The sequence below is a fragment of the Cynocephalus volans genome, chromosome 5 (genome assembly GCF_027409185.1).
Source record: "Cynocephalus volans isolate mCynVol1 chromosome 5, mCynVol1.pri, whole genome shotgun sequence".
Lineage (NCBI taxonomy): Eukaryota > Metazoa > Chordata > Mammalia > Dermoptera > Cynocephalidae > Cynocephalus > Cynocephalus volans.
In genome coordinates this window covers 108,961,640-108,977,764 of record NC_084464.1, presented here as the reverse complement: position 1 = coordinate 108,977,764, position 16,125 = coordinate 108,961,640, and the positions used below count along the sequence as shown (strand labels likewise).

At 35.4% G+C, this 16,125-nt stretch overlaps 1 protein-coding gene across 2 annotated transcripts in view; it reads left to right on the top strand.

The window, feature by feature from the left end:
- Positions 1-16,125, top strand: part of ATG5 (autophagy related 5) — a 131,164-nt gene that overhangs the window by 70,335 nt on the left and 44,704 nt on the right. The window lies entirely within an intron of this gene.

Sequence of the window (16,125 nt, the reverse complement as noted above, 5' to 3'; positions counted from 1 at the left end):
TACTGCACTGAAATATTTGGATCATATATAATTAATTCTCCTTATTCATAGATTCTGATTCACCTACTTGCTGAAATTTATTTGTAAATCCAAAGTCAATACTTGGAGCACTTTTGCCGTCATTCACAGACATGTGCAGAGTGGTGAACAATTTCATTTGCCTGACATGCATGTTCCCAGCTGAGGTTAACAACACAATGCTCTGCCTTCTTATTTCAGTAGTATAAATAGCATCCTTTTCTGTCTATTTTGTGCCATGTTTTTCACATTTTTGTGCTTTTTGTTGGTGATTTTGCTGTTTTAAATAGACCCCAAGCATACTGCTGAAGTGCTATTTTTTATTTTATTTTATTATTTTATTTTTTTTGTCGTTTTTTCGTGACCGGCACTCAGCCAGTGAGTGCACTGATCATTCCTATATAGGATCCGAACCCGCGGCGGGAGCGTCGCCGCGCTCCCAGCGCAGCACTCTACTGAGTGCGCCACGGGCTCGGCCCTGAAGTGCTATTTTTTAAACAGAAATACACATAAAACAAGGTTATGTATTGATGAATATGTTATGACCAAGGCTCTCAGAAACATAATCCTCTATTTCCCCTTGGAGCAATGGTTCAGTATTTGCTAATTCAGTGTTTGCAGTGACTTTATAGGACATAACTACTGCAAATAATGAATTAGACTGTGTCTATTTGTTTTAGGTGGTGAATCTTTAGTGTTGTACAACAAAATAGATAGTAGGCTCACTTGCATGAAGTTAAACTCCATTTTTCTGTAGAGTATGTTAAAAATCCTGTGTGCTTGGTGTATAGCAAATATTAAATATTTTTTGAATGAATGGATTCCAGTAAGCAAATTACCCACTGCTATGAAAAAGCATTTAAGAACAGGAATTAGAAACATTATTTTCAGAGGCATAGACTCTAAATCTAGCAGGGCTTCTGTTTAAAACTCCAAGAGGTTTTGTCATAACTTCCCTTTGTAGTCACTTTTAGTATCTCAAAGTGACTATCTATTAGTTTTTACTAATAGTTACTTCTATAGTTATTTTTAGATCTTTTATAGAGCCATCACATAACTGAGTGTTCAAAGAAGAAAACAAATTGTCTAATTGAAAATAAGCAAATGAAAATCTTAATATACTGGAAGAATGAGGAGTATTTCTCATTTAGTGTCACAGGTATAATTTTCAAGTGGTTCATATTTTTTATGAAGGCAGGGTTATTGTTATGTTCATAAAGTATGTGCATGATCTGAAAGTGCCTGGCATGTGAATTTTTGTTAATCCATGAAATCATGTATCATGCATTAATATTATTTTTATTATTTATATTCATTTTACTGTACCATGAGCTCCGTGTAACATACCATAAGGTATTCCCACAGCCTAACAAAGTATTGTATTTGTGGAATTTAGTTGAGCAGATTTTCCTTAAAACAGAAAGCGACAAAGAGCCCAAGGACTTTATTGGTTCTCAGTTAACCTACATTTCTTTTTATTTTACCCCCTTTCAATTTTGGTTCTTATTTGAATTTGATTAAAATTTTAGAAATGAGATATGTAAGTGAATTTAAAATTATTGGAGTTCTAGTTTTTGCTAATTTGTCATTTCCTGGCTTTCCCCGTTTCCCTATTTTATATTTTTGAATCTTCATTGATGCTGCATCCAAAGGAGGATGGGGCTCTGCTTTCCATTTTCCTCATTACAGTATGTGATCAAAGGGTGACATCAGATTTTTGTTACTGACTTCTTTACATCTGATTAGTTTGCATGGCTGTGATAGTCTGTTTATTAAGTATAGCTTTTATTTATGCAGCATTTTGATTAATTAGCACCTTTTTTCATTTCTTTACCACAGTAGGTGTAAATCTCTGTACTATTTGAGACCTTAAATTAGCAAGTAAATTTAAAGAAAACCTGAAAATCCAGGTTTATTAATAGATAAATGAAGGTCATAGTTTTTATTAAAATATTTATTTTACTCTGCAGAATCCTAATAAAATTCCTGTATAGCAAGGGGGGAGAGGAAAGGGCACTATGCCTGCTTAAGTGAGGCTTATTTTATCTGTAGAAACCTTAAAACCATCTTAGGATATAAGAATTGTTATCTGATTTTACATTTGAGGGAATTGAATTTCAGGGATTTTAAGTCACTTGCTCAGGGTCAAATAAATGAAAAATGAAAGAACTGGAATCCAGACTTAGATCTAATTTCTGAATAGCATTTGATTTTTGTTTATAAAAGTTAAGGTTACAGAAATTTTAGAACATAATTATCACAAAACATGAAGTTCACTTGGTCATATAAGTTGATAGGACTGTACAAAACCTGTTACTTTTGGTGTTCTTTAAAGACCAACTTTTGTGAAGATTGTTGGAAAACTATTTCTTTTTCATTTGTGATACGTTTATCATCGGCTCAAAATGACTGTAATCAAGTGACAGAATTTTAGTGGTAAAAGTTAAATTGGTCCAAAAGCTGTCAAGAGGTGTTACAGATCAAAATGTGTCATATCTGTCATTTACATAACAGTTTAGTTGGTGTGTGAGTTTCAGGTTTGTGTTCCTGAAGCCCAGGTGCTTCTTATTAGCCAGTATTCTAAAGATGAGATTAGTGGCAGAAATGTAATTTAGAATAGCACATGTAAACAGATGGTGATTAATAGGATATTTGCAAAAAAGATTTGTGAAATGATTATGAAGTCCTTAGGCATTGGTATTTATGTTGTAGAATGAAAATTAGCCTTATCATTTCTGTTTTTCAAGAAGCAACAGATTCATAAATGTTATCCAGCCATTATACTTTGCGTTAGACAGGTTTCTCGTTCATTCATTTATTCATTCATCCATTCAACAAATTCATTTCCTCACAAATATTTGTGTGCCATGCTCTGTGCTATGCACAGGGGATACAAGTGGTGATTAATATACATCACCCCTTTGCAAGCTTATACTGTGAAAGTGAAAACAAACTATTCAACTAGGTATACAAACATGAAATTGTAACTGTGATTGCTGTGAAATCAGTAAAAGCCTAATGTCCCTAGGAAGTAGGGACATATGATCTAATTTGAGAGGTCAGAAGTGGATGCCTTGAGGAATTGTTTCACGCCCAGAGATCTTAGAGATGAGTGGACTTAAGGTAGGGAAAGAGTCATTAGAAGAACTGTGTAGGCAAAAAGGACATTATGAACCTGAGTACAACCTGTTTGCCTTGTGCAGAGAAAGTAGGGAGAAATAAGGCTGCAGAGATAAGGGTCAGACCATATTAAGGAGTTTACTCTTCATTCTGTAGAGAATAGGAAATCCTAAGGGATTTTTAATAATCTGAATATTTGTTCTTATTTATTGGTTGATTGATTAAAAAAAATTGGGGGGGTGGGGTGGTAGCTGGCCAGTATGGGGATCCAAATTCTTGACCTTAATGTTATAACACCCTACTCTAACCAGCCAGCCCATTCATATTTATTCAGCAAAGATCGTTTAGTCACCTACTTTGTTCTACGTGTTATTCTTGATGTTATAAATAAATTTAGAGAATCTTAGGAACAACCTAACAGCGTTATTTTTAGTTTTAAACAAAAACATGAAGTTGATAAACACTTTTTTAATAAAGTTAAAATGGTTCTTTTTTGTCTTTGGAAGAAGTTGTTTGTCAGTTATATAACAGTAAAATTTTAAAGTAGAATTTGAACTAAATTTTGTTCCCTTTCATAATTCTCAGAACTCTGCTCCTCTCCTGCTTATTATTTCAATGTAAAATTGTTCATTTGTGACATTAAAACTATATTAATATTTTAATTTTATTGTGATGTTTGTTAGCCATTTTACTTAAGCAAATCTATTAACTTCAATTATAAATAGAATAATTGCTAAAAATATTTAAGAATCTAGCTCCTTAGGAGTTTGGGAGAGAAAGAGTATATTTTTTAAATGGAAAATAGAATGTCAGGGATTCACTTGACACTTCCTAAACTGAAGAAGGAGCCAAATTTTAGGCTGTTTTGGTTCCAGGAGGGTTGATTTATGAAATTTGAAAAGTGAGGACAGTAGAAATGTGTGGCAAATTATGGCCCTATTTGTTAGTATTCCTCCTCTGGGGTTGTGGCAATGGTGGTGAGAATTTATAATTGTATTCCATTGTTTTGTATTTTAGTCAATATCTTGCAGTAACATCTAGTAGTAAAGCCAGAGACCAAGAGGAGGGACTTAATGGTTGGTAAATTGAATGTTATTGCTTTTAATGTAGGTTTTTGATCATTCAGAAAGATAAACTAATTTGTAATACATTTTGAACTGTGCAGAGATTTTATAGCTTTAGCAAAATAGAATGTAAATATCCTGTTATACAGGTGAATGTACGTTACTTTTAAAATTTATAGTACCTTTCCTTTTTAAAAAAAATTTTTTTAAATTGTAAATGTGAATACACATAACATCAAATTTGCCGTCATAACCATTTTTAAGTGTACCATTCAATAGTGTTAAGTACATTCACATTGTTGTACATCTGTTCTCCAAAACTCTTTTCATCTTGCAAAACCGAAACTATACCCATTAAATAGCTACTCCCTGTTCCCTCATTCTACTTTGTCTCTATGAATTCGACTACTCTGGGTACCTCATATAAGATGAATCATACACAATTTGTCTTTTTGTGACTGGATTATTTCACTTAACATAATGACCTCAAGATTCATCCATGTCGTATCATGTGTCAGAATTTCCTTCTTTTTTAAAGCTTAATAATATTCTATTATATGTATATACCAGTTTGCTTTTCTATTTATCCACTTGGGTTGCTTCCACATTTTGGTTATTGTGAATAATGCTGCTATGAATATGGGTATATTAGTCAGCATTCTACAGAGAAACAGAACCAAGAGGATATGTATATACAGCTAAACATTGCTTAAGAATGGGGATATTCAGAGAAGTGCATCGTTAGGCCATTTTGTCATTGGATAAATATTGTAAAGTGTGCTTAACCAAACCTAGATGGTATAGGCTACTACACACCTAAGCTATGTGGTATAGCCTATTGCTTCTATGTGAATAAAGCATTGCATTACGACAACCAAGACATCATTAGGCAATAGGAATTTTTCACCTCTATTATAATCTTGTGGGACCACCATAGTATACGCAGTCATTGTTGACTGAAATGTCATTGTGCAGTCCATGATTATGTATGATGGTACTTCAAAAAGTTCGTGTAGAAATAGAATTAAAGAATAATAGCAAGCTTTTCATGAACTTTTTGCATATGTGTGTGTATAGAGAGAGAGAGAGAAAGAGGTAATTTGTTTGAAGGAATTGGCTCATAAGACTGTGGAGATTTGGTGAGTCCAAAATCCGATGGGGTAGGCTGGCAGGTTTGAGACTCAAGGAAGAGGTGCAAGTGAGTCCAAAGGCAGTCACTGTCTGAATTCCCTTGTGCTCAGGGGAGGTCAATGTTTGTTGTGTTAAGTCCTTCAGCTGATTAGATGAGGCTCACTTACATTTTGGAGAGTAATCTGCTTTTCTCAGAGTCCACCAATTTAAATGTTAATCTCATATAAAAAACAGTTACACAGAAACACCCAGAAAAGTGACCAAATATCTGGGAACTGTGGCCTAGCCAAGTTGACACATAAAATTAACCATCTCAGTGGGTATACAAATCTTTTGAGACCCTGCTTTCAATTCTTTTGAGTATTTACCCAGAAGTAGAATTTCTGGATCATATGATAATTTTGTTTTTTTTGACTAATGGACATACTTTTTGTCATAGTAGCTGCACTACTTTACATTCCTACCAACAATATACCAGGGTTTCCGTGTCTTAATCAACACTTGTTATTTTCTGTTTTGTTTTTGTTTGTTTTTAATTAGCCATCGTAATGAGTGTGGGGTGTAATCACTAATAATTAATGGTGTTGAGCATCTTTTCATCTGCTTGTTGTATATCTTCTTTGGAGAAATGTCTGTTCTAGTCCTTTGCCCATTTTTAATTGGGTCGTTGTTGTTGTTGAGTTATAGGACCTAATTTATTAGTTTTAATGGCTGCATTATATTCAATCTGTGGGTATGCTGTAATCTGTTCAGTGTTCTCTATTGATGAGTTTTCTTTTCATTTCCAGTTTTTGCCACTACAAATAGTGCAGCATTACATAGCATTATGTAGGTATTCTTTTAGGTATGGAATAGATACCCTGGAATGGGTTTTGGGGTCAAAAGGTAGAGTGTTTTAAAAATAAATTTGCCAGGTTACTTTTTAAAAAGTGTCAATTTAAATTCCCACCAATAACATAAGAGTATGTTTTTCCACTTACATCTCCACCAGCAATAGGACACTGTAACTCTGACTTTTAGCAGTATCACAGGTATAGAGATGTATCATTTTTATATCAGTTAATATTTCTCTTACACTTAGTGAGTTTACAAGTTTATTTTCCTTTGGCCAGTTGGATTTGTTTTTCTGTAAATTGCCTTGTATTTTGTTTTGCCCCTTTTTCTTTTGTCATTTATCTTGTTATTTAATAAAAGATTTATTTTTTATAGATATTTACTTTTTTTCTGTCAAATACATTGCAAAAAATCACACCTATACAATTTGTTTTAATTTTTATGGTATCCTTATATAAGAAAAGTTTTTAAATCATTATATACCAAATATGCCCTTTTTCTTAGTAGTCTACGGATTTTTTTCGTTGTTAAGAAGGCCTCTTCCCGTTGTTGTGTGAGATACTGGTCCAGCTTTATTTTCTTTTAGATGATAGCTGATTACTTATATAAACTAAGGGTTAGCAATTTTTTTCTTTAAAGGGCCAGATAGAAAATATTTTCATCTTTGCAGACCAGGTGGTCTCTGTTGCAACTGTGTGTCTCTGTAGCGTGAAAGCATTCATAGACAATTTGCAAATGATAGGCATGGCTGTGTCCTGGTAAAACTTTATTTACAAAAACAGGGGGAGCACAATTTGACTTATAATCCATAGTTTGTTGATTCCTTGTGTAAACTATCCTATTCTGCCTAGATAAATATGCCACCTCTGCTTCACATTAAAGTGGTTTGACTTCTGGGATTTATTCCTGGATTATCTATTTCATTCCATCAGTATATTTGTTTATTCTTATGCTAGTATTATTTTTTATTTAAATTTAGTGTTCTGATATCTGCTAGAGCAATACATTTTTTTCCTTTTTTTCACAGTTTCTGGGGTTATTAATTTTTCCATATGACTTTTAAAATTATGTTATTAAATTCCCCATAGTGTCCTGTTTGATTATAAGTGGAAATATATTAAATTTTCATTTTAATTTTGGTATAACATATTAAATCTTCTGAGAAAAGAATATGATATGTCTTTATTGTTCAGATTTTGTTTTATGTTCTGGGTAGATTTTAAGGTTTTCTTCAAGTAGGCCCTGTGCTTTTTCTTTTAAATTTATTTCTAGGTGTTTTGTAGATTTGGGGGTTTTTTCTTTATTTTATTTCCATTTCTAGTTATTTATTTATGGCAAATAAAAACAAACAAATAAAAAACCTCTTTCCACTGTTTTACCAACCATTTCATTTTCTTTCTTTATTGTCAAGACTGTATTGAATAAAGATGGTCCTAGCAAACATTTCTGTTTGGTTTCTGGTATTAATTGGCATGGTTTTAATGTTTTGTTATTTAGAATGATAGCATAGTCTTTACTGAATTTAAGCAGTTTCCTTCTAGAGTTTTTAATTAGAAATGGGTGCTAAATTCTTTGGTAGTTTCATGACATTACTATTTTTGTTTTTTTGTCTTTTTAAATTTGGTACTTCAGTGTTTTCGTTCCATTAATGTTGACCCTCAGAATTATGTTGTTATATGATACTACCCATTTTATTTACCAAGACACTCTATTCTTTCACATCATTTCCTCCCCATAAGATGAGACCTTTAAAATACTTTCCCTTTTCTACGGTCCTCCAAGTCTTCCACTTTGCAGAGATCTTTATAACACTTTAACTTCTTGGCTCCCGAAGGCCTAGTTTTGGCTAAAATAGTTTTGTATTTTCAAATCTAGGCTAATTCTAGATTTTCCTTTGCAGATTGTATCTCCTGTTTCAAGGATACTTATTTAGCATTTATATTTCATCTGCCATATGGTATGTCGATATCCAAAGTGTCATTTCCTGACCTGGATCTTGGAAGAAGCGTCTCTGTTCCCTTGTCTTCTCTTTCTTTCTCTGCCTTAAAAGTAGAAAGGATTCAGCCTCTTATTCAGCTTTTCTTCAGCTTTTGGTGATCTTTATGCTTGCTGATCCTTAGACTCATGTCCACCTAGAGAGGAGACGCTGCAGAGTAACAGTGACCAGTGACCAGTAAGAGGCAAGAAGGAACTTTGGGGGATGATGGAAATTTCTTGTTGGAGCAGTGATTGTGAAACTGTAACACTTTCTTACAATTTGAACTGTATACTTAAAACGTATTCATTTATTATTGTTTTATTGTGTGTAATTCATACCTGAATAAGGTTGTTTTTTTTAAAATTAGATAGTCAATTAGATTATGGCCTGGGGAATGTCCTGGGAGTTTCTTGTGGGATAATTATACCCAAATTGTAAATTAATCATCTTAAGCCCTCTCTTCTTGTTAAGTTAGGTTTGTGTGATATGCTTAGGTTCTGAGTTTTTTGTTGTTGTTGTTGTTTTTATTTCTTTGTTCTTACCTTAACCTTTTTTACAACCTTTTGCTTCCTGGTTTGAGTTGATTGCTTATCCCCTCCCCCTCAATGTAAATTACGAATAATTGCTTTCTTGCCTAACATTACTCGGTAGGGTAATATATCTTATTCTGTATTTTAGTCATCAATTTGTGGTCATATCTTGACAATAATCAGAATAGTACACAATAGCATATCCGCAGAGACAGAAAGTGGATTAGTAGTTGCCTGGGGTCAGGGGGAGGGGGAATAAGGGTGCCTGCTAATGGGTATGGGCTTTCTTTTTGGGGTTACGAAAATGTTCTGAAATTAGAGAGTGGTGATATGATTGTGCACAAGTTTTTAATAGTGATGATCTAGAGTGGTTGCACAACTTTCTGAGTACTAAAATCGTATACTTTAAAGGGGTAAATTTTATGGTATGTGATTTATACCTCAAAAAATTATTAGAATATCTGAGTAAATTTCATAGATTATATAGCACTTCTTTCTGTTCTATTGTCAAGTATCTTATATTTTTCCTCAGAAATTTCTAAGCACATACCTTACATTATGCCATTCTAGTTATTTTTTGCTGTCTATGATAACTTCTCTTCAATTCCTGACCAGTACTTTGTGGCTCTGAAGGTGCTTAAGATTACCGATCAACACTGTGGAAAACAATTAGTATCTAGGAATACAAGAAAATTAAGACAGGCTTGCCTAATAACTATATAAAACACTTTAAATATTCTTGTACTATTCTGTAAGTACCCTTTGTCCCTCCCAATTATCCCCCAACCTTCTACCCCTTCCCCCCACCCCCTCCCCTCAACTCCAATTTGTAGCCCTAGGAATGTTCCTTCCCTGTGTTGGATCATGGGACTACTGTGGTCTTTCTTTCCTGCCTTCCTTTCTCTCTTAGCTCCCACATATGAGTGAGCACATGAGGTATTTATCCCTCTGTGTTTTGCTTGTTTCACTCAACATAAGTTTCTCCAGGTTCATCCATGTTGTTACAAATGGGAGTATTTCATTCTTTTCTATGGCAGAGTAGTATTCCGTAGTGTATATATACCACAGTTTCCTTATCCAGTCATCTATTGATGGATATTTAGGTTGGTTCCATATCTTGGCTATTGTACACAGAGCTGCGATAAACATGGGAGTGCAGGTATCTCTTCAACATGATGATTTCCTTTCCTCTGGATTCCTTCTCCCCCAGAAGAGGGATTGCTGGATCATATGGAAGATCTATCTGTAGTTGTTTGAGAAACCTCCGAATTGTTTTCTAAAGTGGTTGTACTAATTTACAGTCCCACCAACAGTGCAGTAGTGTTCCCTTCTCTCCACACCCTTGCCAGCATTTGTTATTCACCATCTTTTTGATTATAGCCAGTCTAACTGGAGTGAGGTGGTATCTCGATGTGGTTTTAATTTGCATTTCCATGATGGCTAGTGATGTTGAGCAGCATTTTTTTCATGTATCTGTTGGCCATTTTTATGTCTTCCTTTGAAAAATGTCTTTCAGCTCCTTTGCCCATTTTTTATTTGGGTCATTTATTTTTTTACTATATAATTGCTGGAGTTCTATGTGTATTCTGGATATTAGTCCCTTGTTGGATGCATAGTTGGCAGAAATTTTCTCCCACTCTGTAGGTTGTCTTTTCACTCTGTTGCTTGTTTCTTTTGCTGTGCAGAAACTTTTTAGTTTGATATAGTCCCATTTGTTTATTTTTTCTTTTGCTGCTTGTGCTTTTGGGCTTATGTTCATAAAGCCTGTGCCCAGACCTAACTGCTGAAGTGTTTCACCTGTATTTTCCCTTAGTAATTTTACAGTTTTGGGTCTTATACCTAGGTCTTTAATCCATTTTGAGTTCATTGTAGTGTATGGTGAGAGATGCATATCTTATTTCATTCTTCTGCATATGGATATACAGTTTTCCCAGCACCACTTGTTGAAGAGGCAATTTTTTTCCCCAATGTAGATTTTTGTTGCCTTTGTCTAATATCAGATGGCTGTAAGCCTGAGGAGTGATTTCTGGGTTCTCTATTCTACTCCACTGGTCTGAATGTCTATTTTTATAACAGTGCCATGCTGTTTTGGTTACAACAACTTTGTAATATAATTTGAAGTCAGGCAGAGTTATGCCTCTGGCTTTGTTTTTTTGCTCAGGATTGCTTTGGCTGTTTGGGGTCTCTTGTTTTTCCATATGAAAGGTAAGATTGTTTTTTCCATTTCTGTGAAGAATGTCATTGGTATTTTAATGGGGATTGCATTGAATCTGTAGATCGCTTTGGGTAGTATAGACATTTTCACAATGTTAATTCTTCCAATCTAAGAGCATGGAATATCTTTCCATCTTTTTGTGTTTTCTTTAATTTCTTTCAGAGGTGGTTTGTAATTCTCATTGTAGAGGTCTTTCACCTCCTTGGTTAAATTGATCCCTAGGTATTGTATTTTTTTGGTGACAGTTGTAAATGGGCTTACTTTCTTTATTTCTCTTTCTGTTAATTCATTATTTGAGTATATAAATGCTGTTGATTTCTGGGCATTTATTTTGTATCCTGCAATATTACTGAAGTTATTAACCAGCTCTCTGAGTTTTTTGATAGAGTCTTTAGGTTTTTCTATATATAATATCATGTCATCTGCAAATAGGGAAAGTTTGACTTCATCTTTTCCAATCTGGATTCCCTTTACTTCTTTCTCTTGCCTGATTGCTCTAGCTAGTACCTCTAGTACTATGTTGGATAGAAGTGGTGAGAGTGGACATCCTTGTCTTGTTCCTGTCCTTAAGGGAAAGGCCTTCAGTTTTTCCCCATTCAGAATAATACTGGTGGTGGGCTTGTCATAAATGGCTTTTATTTATTGTGTTAAGATATTTTCCTTCTAAACCTAATTTGTTGCGAGTTTTTATCATAAAGGAATGTTGAATTTTGTCAAACACTTTTTCAGCATCTATTGAAATGATCATATGGTCTTTGTCCTTGAGGTTGTTGGATGTGATGTATCACATTTATGACTTTCGTATGTTGAACCATCCTTGCATCCCTGGGATGAATCCCACTTGATCATAGTGTATAATTTTTTTAATATGTTGCTGTATTCTAATTGCTAATGTTTTGTTGAGGATTTTAGCATCTAGGTTCATCAAGGATATTGGCCTGTTATTTTCTTTTTTTGTTGTGTCTTTCTCTGGTTTTGGTATCAGAGTCATGTTGGCCTCATAGGATGAGTTTGGGAGAACAGCATCTGTTTCAATTGTTTGGAACAGTTTCATGAGAATTGGTATTAACTCCTCTTTAAAAGTTTGATAGAATTCAGCTGTAAAGCCATCCATCCAGACCTGGACTTTTTTTTGTTGGAAGATTGCTAATTACCACTTCAATCTCCTTGCTTGTTATTAGTCTCTCAGGTTTTCTGTCTCTTCTTAGTTCAGTCTTGGCAATTTATATGTGTCTAAAAACTTATCCATATCTTCCAGATTTTCAAATTTGTTGTCATACAGTTATTTATGACTAATGATTCTTTGTATTTCTGTGGTGTCAGTTGTAATGTCTCCCTTTTCATTTCTGATTTTTGTTATTCAGGTCTTCTCTCTCCTTTTTTTTTTTTTTTTGTTAATCTAGCTAATGGTGTATCTTTTTTATCTTCTCGAAGAACCAACTTTTAGTTTTGTTGATCTTTTCTATTGTGTTTTGGGTCTCTATTTCATTTAGTTCTACTCTGATCTTAATTATTTCTTTCTTTCTACTGCCTTTAGGTTTGTATTGTTGTTTTTCAAGTTCTTTGAGGCATAACATTAGGTCGTTTATTTGGAGTCTTTCCATTTTTTTTGATATAAGCATTTACTGCAATAAATTTGCCTATTAGTACTGCTTTTGCAGTATCCCACAAGTTTTGGTATGATGTATCTTTATTTTCATTAGTTTCTAGAAATTTTTTGATTTTCTTTTTAATTTCTTCTTGGACCCATAGGTCATTCAGGAGCTTGTTACTTATTTTCCATGTATTTGTATTGCTTCCAGCAATTTGCTTATTGTTTATCACCAGTTTTAGTCCATTGTGGTCTGAAAAGATTGTTGGAATGATTTCAATTTTTTAAAATTTGCCAAGACTAGATTTGTAACCTAATATGTGGTCTATCCTGGAGAATGTACTGTGGGCTGATGAGAAGAAAGTTTATTCTTTAGCTGTTGAGTGAAATGTTCTGTATATATCTGCTGAGTGCAGTTGGTCTAGGGTGTAGATTAAATCCTATGTCTCTTTGTTGACTTGTCTCCTGGAAGTCCTGTCCCATACTGAGAGAGGGGTGTTCAGATCACCCACTGTTAATGTATTAGGTCCTATCTCCTTTAGGTCTAAGAGTGTTTGCTTAATATATTTGGGTGCTCCGGTATTGGGTGCCTATGTGTTTATGATTGTTATGTCTTCTAGCTGGATAGTTCCCTTTATCATTATATAATGGCTTTCTTTGTCTTTTTTAATGCTTTTTGGTTTAAAGTCTATTTTGTCCGATATAAGAAAGCTACTCCTGCTTGTTTTTGGTTTCCATTTGCATGGTATATCTTTCTCCATCCCTTCAATTTTAGTCTGTGAGTGTTTTTACAGGTGAGGTGAGTCTCTTGAAGACAGCATATACTTGGATCTAGCTTTTTAATCCACTCAGTTAGTCTGTGTCTTTTGAATGAGGAGTTTAGTCCATTCACATTCAGAGTAGTTATTGAGAAGTGTTGTTTAATTCCTGTCATTTAATTGCTACTTGTTTAGGTGGTTTAAATATCTTTGATCATTATTTCCCCTTTTATTTCTCTTCTTCAATGTGAGCTGGGAATTTAAGGCAGAATGATTTATCCTCTTTCTCTTTCTTGCTGGCATTTTCGTTTTAACTGTGGATTTTGCTCTTTCTTGTGTATTCGTGATGATGGTCACCATTATTCAGATTCCAGATGTATGACTTCCTTGAGAATTTCTTGCAGGGCTGGTTGTGTGGTGGTGAACTCCCACAACTTTTTTTTATCTGGGAAATACACTATTTCTCCCTCATTTCTGAAGGAGAGCCTTGCTGGGTAAAGAATTCTTGGCTGGCAGTTTTTTTCTTTTACTATTTTGAATATATCATTCCACTTTCTGCTGGCCTGTAGGGTTTTGGTTAAGAAGTCTGTTGTTAGTTTGATGGGGGTTCCCCTATAAGTGACCTGACGCTTTTCTCTTGCTGCTTGTAGAATTCTCTCTTCGTCTTTGAGCTTTGCAAATTTAACTATAATATGTCTCAGTGAGGATCTTTTTGGGTTGAATCTGTTTGGGGACCTTTGCGCTTCCTGGATCTTAAGGTCTGTATCTTGCCCTATACCTGGTAAGTTTTCTGTTACTATTTCCTTGAGTAGGTTTTTGATACCTTTTCCTTTCTCCTGCCCTTCAGGAATACCCACAATTCAGATGTTAGAGTGCTTGAGGTTTTCTGCTATCTCTCATAGGTTTTCCTCATTATTTTAAATTCTTTTTTCCTTGTTTTGTCTGCCTGACTTATTTCAAAAAGACCATCTTCAAGCTCTGAAATTCTTTCTTCTGCTTGCTCTACCCTGCTGCTCAAGCACTCAGTCATGTTTTTTATTTCACGGAGTGAGTCATTTCTAGAAGTTCTGCTACACTCTTTTTTATGGTATTAATCTCTTTGTAGATTTCCTCCTTCATATTCTGGATGTTTTTTCTTGTTTCATTGTGTTCTCTAATTGAGTCTTCCTTTATTTCTTCAAGTTTTCTTAAGATCATTGCTTGAAATTCTTTTTCAGACATTTCAAGGATTCCCTGTTCCATGGAGTCTGACTTTGGGGCATTACTGCATCTTTTCGGTGTGTCATTTCTTCTTGATTGTTTGTGCTTCTAGTCTTTGTTCGCTGATGCCTGGTCATTTGGTCAGGGATTTGCTTCTTCTATTACACTGAGGTTGGCTGTGAAGTGGCCTTGGTTGCTACTGTGGGGGCTGAATTGTCTTTGCTCGACAGTAGGTGTGGTGGTGGTTATGTTAAACCACCTTGGTTACCGTTCTAGACTCTGTGGTCATAGAAGGAATCCCTAGCGCGTGGAGTTCTGCTGGCCCAACTCAGAGGGTCGGAACCGTAGGCTGGTGCTCCCTCCTGGGTCTGAGGCAGGATGAGGGGCTGCGTGGAGCCTCATGGTTCTGCTGGCTGGTGTTGCTGCCAGCCACCCCTGGTGGGCTCACCTGAGTGGTGCTGGTTCAGGGTGCAGGGTTGGGGCCTGGAGCTCCCCCACACCTGGGTCCAAGGTGGCAGGGTGAGGGGCTGCATGTAGCCGCCTGGTTCTGCTGTCTGGTGCTGCTGTCAGCTGCTTCTGGTGGGCTCCCCTGTGCGGTGCCATTTCAGGGCGTGGGGGCAGGGCCTGGAGCCACCCCCACCCCCCCCACCCCCGCCTGGGTCCAAGGCGGCCAGGCAAGGGAGCCACGGTTCCACTGGCTGGCATTAGCAGGCTCACCTGCGCAGTGCCAGTTCAGGGTGCAGGTCCTGGAGCTTCCCCCTTTCCTGGGTCCAAGGCGGCGGGGTGAGGGGTTCTTCTTTATTTTTGAAGGGTAGTTTTTCTCTCTTTCTTTTTTGGATATTTCAAATTTATATTTTATTTTTTATTGAAATATAATTGATTGTACATGTCTCTGGGGTACAGATTTGCATATCAATACCTATGTGCAATATGTGATGTTCAAATCAGGATAATTAGTATATTCAGTATTATACAATGTTATCATTTTTTCATGGCCCTTTATCAATTTCTCTTTTACCCCTCCTCCCACTCCCGCTTCCCCACCTCTGGTAATCTCAGTTTTGTTCTCTCCTTTTGTAAGTTCAATGTATTGTGATTGTTGTATCTTTTTTCCTCTCCTTTTTTACTTATTTATTTTTTTAGCTCCCACTTATGAGTGAGGACATGTGGTATTTCTCTTTCTGCACCTGGCTTATTTCACTTAACGTAATTTTCTCTGAATTCATCCATGTTGCTGCAAATGGCAAGATTTCATTCTTTTTTATTGCAGAGTAGTGTCCCATTGTGTAAATATTTTTTATTGCAGAGTGGTGTTCCATTGTGTATAATATGTTACATGACTGGATAAGGAAAACATGCACATGCACAGCTGTATACAAGTGTAGCCTTCTAGATTACCATGAATATGTTGGAGCTTTTCAAAGCCACCTTGGACTTCTCATTTCTCAGATTTTTCTTTTAATTTTTTGGTTAGCTCATTGTTTTCCTTATCCAGTCATGTGACAATGGACATTTAAGTTGGTTCCAACTTGAAGTGTACTTTTTCTGAATATAGTTTTTGATTGATTTTTTTTTCTTTGAGTGCTTTGTTTTTGTTGTCTCACTGCCTGTTGACTTACATTGTTTCTAATGAGAAGTCTACTCATAACCTGAAGACCTTTTGTACCTGACGAGTCCCTTTCTCAC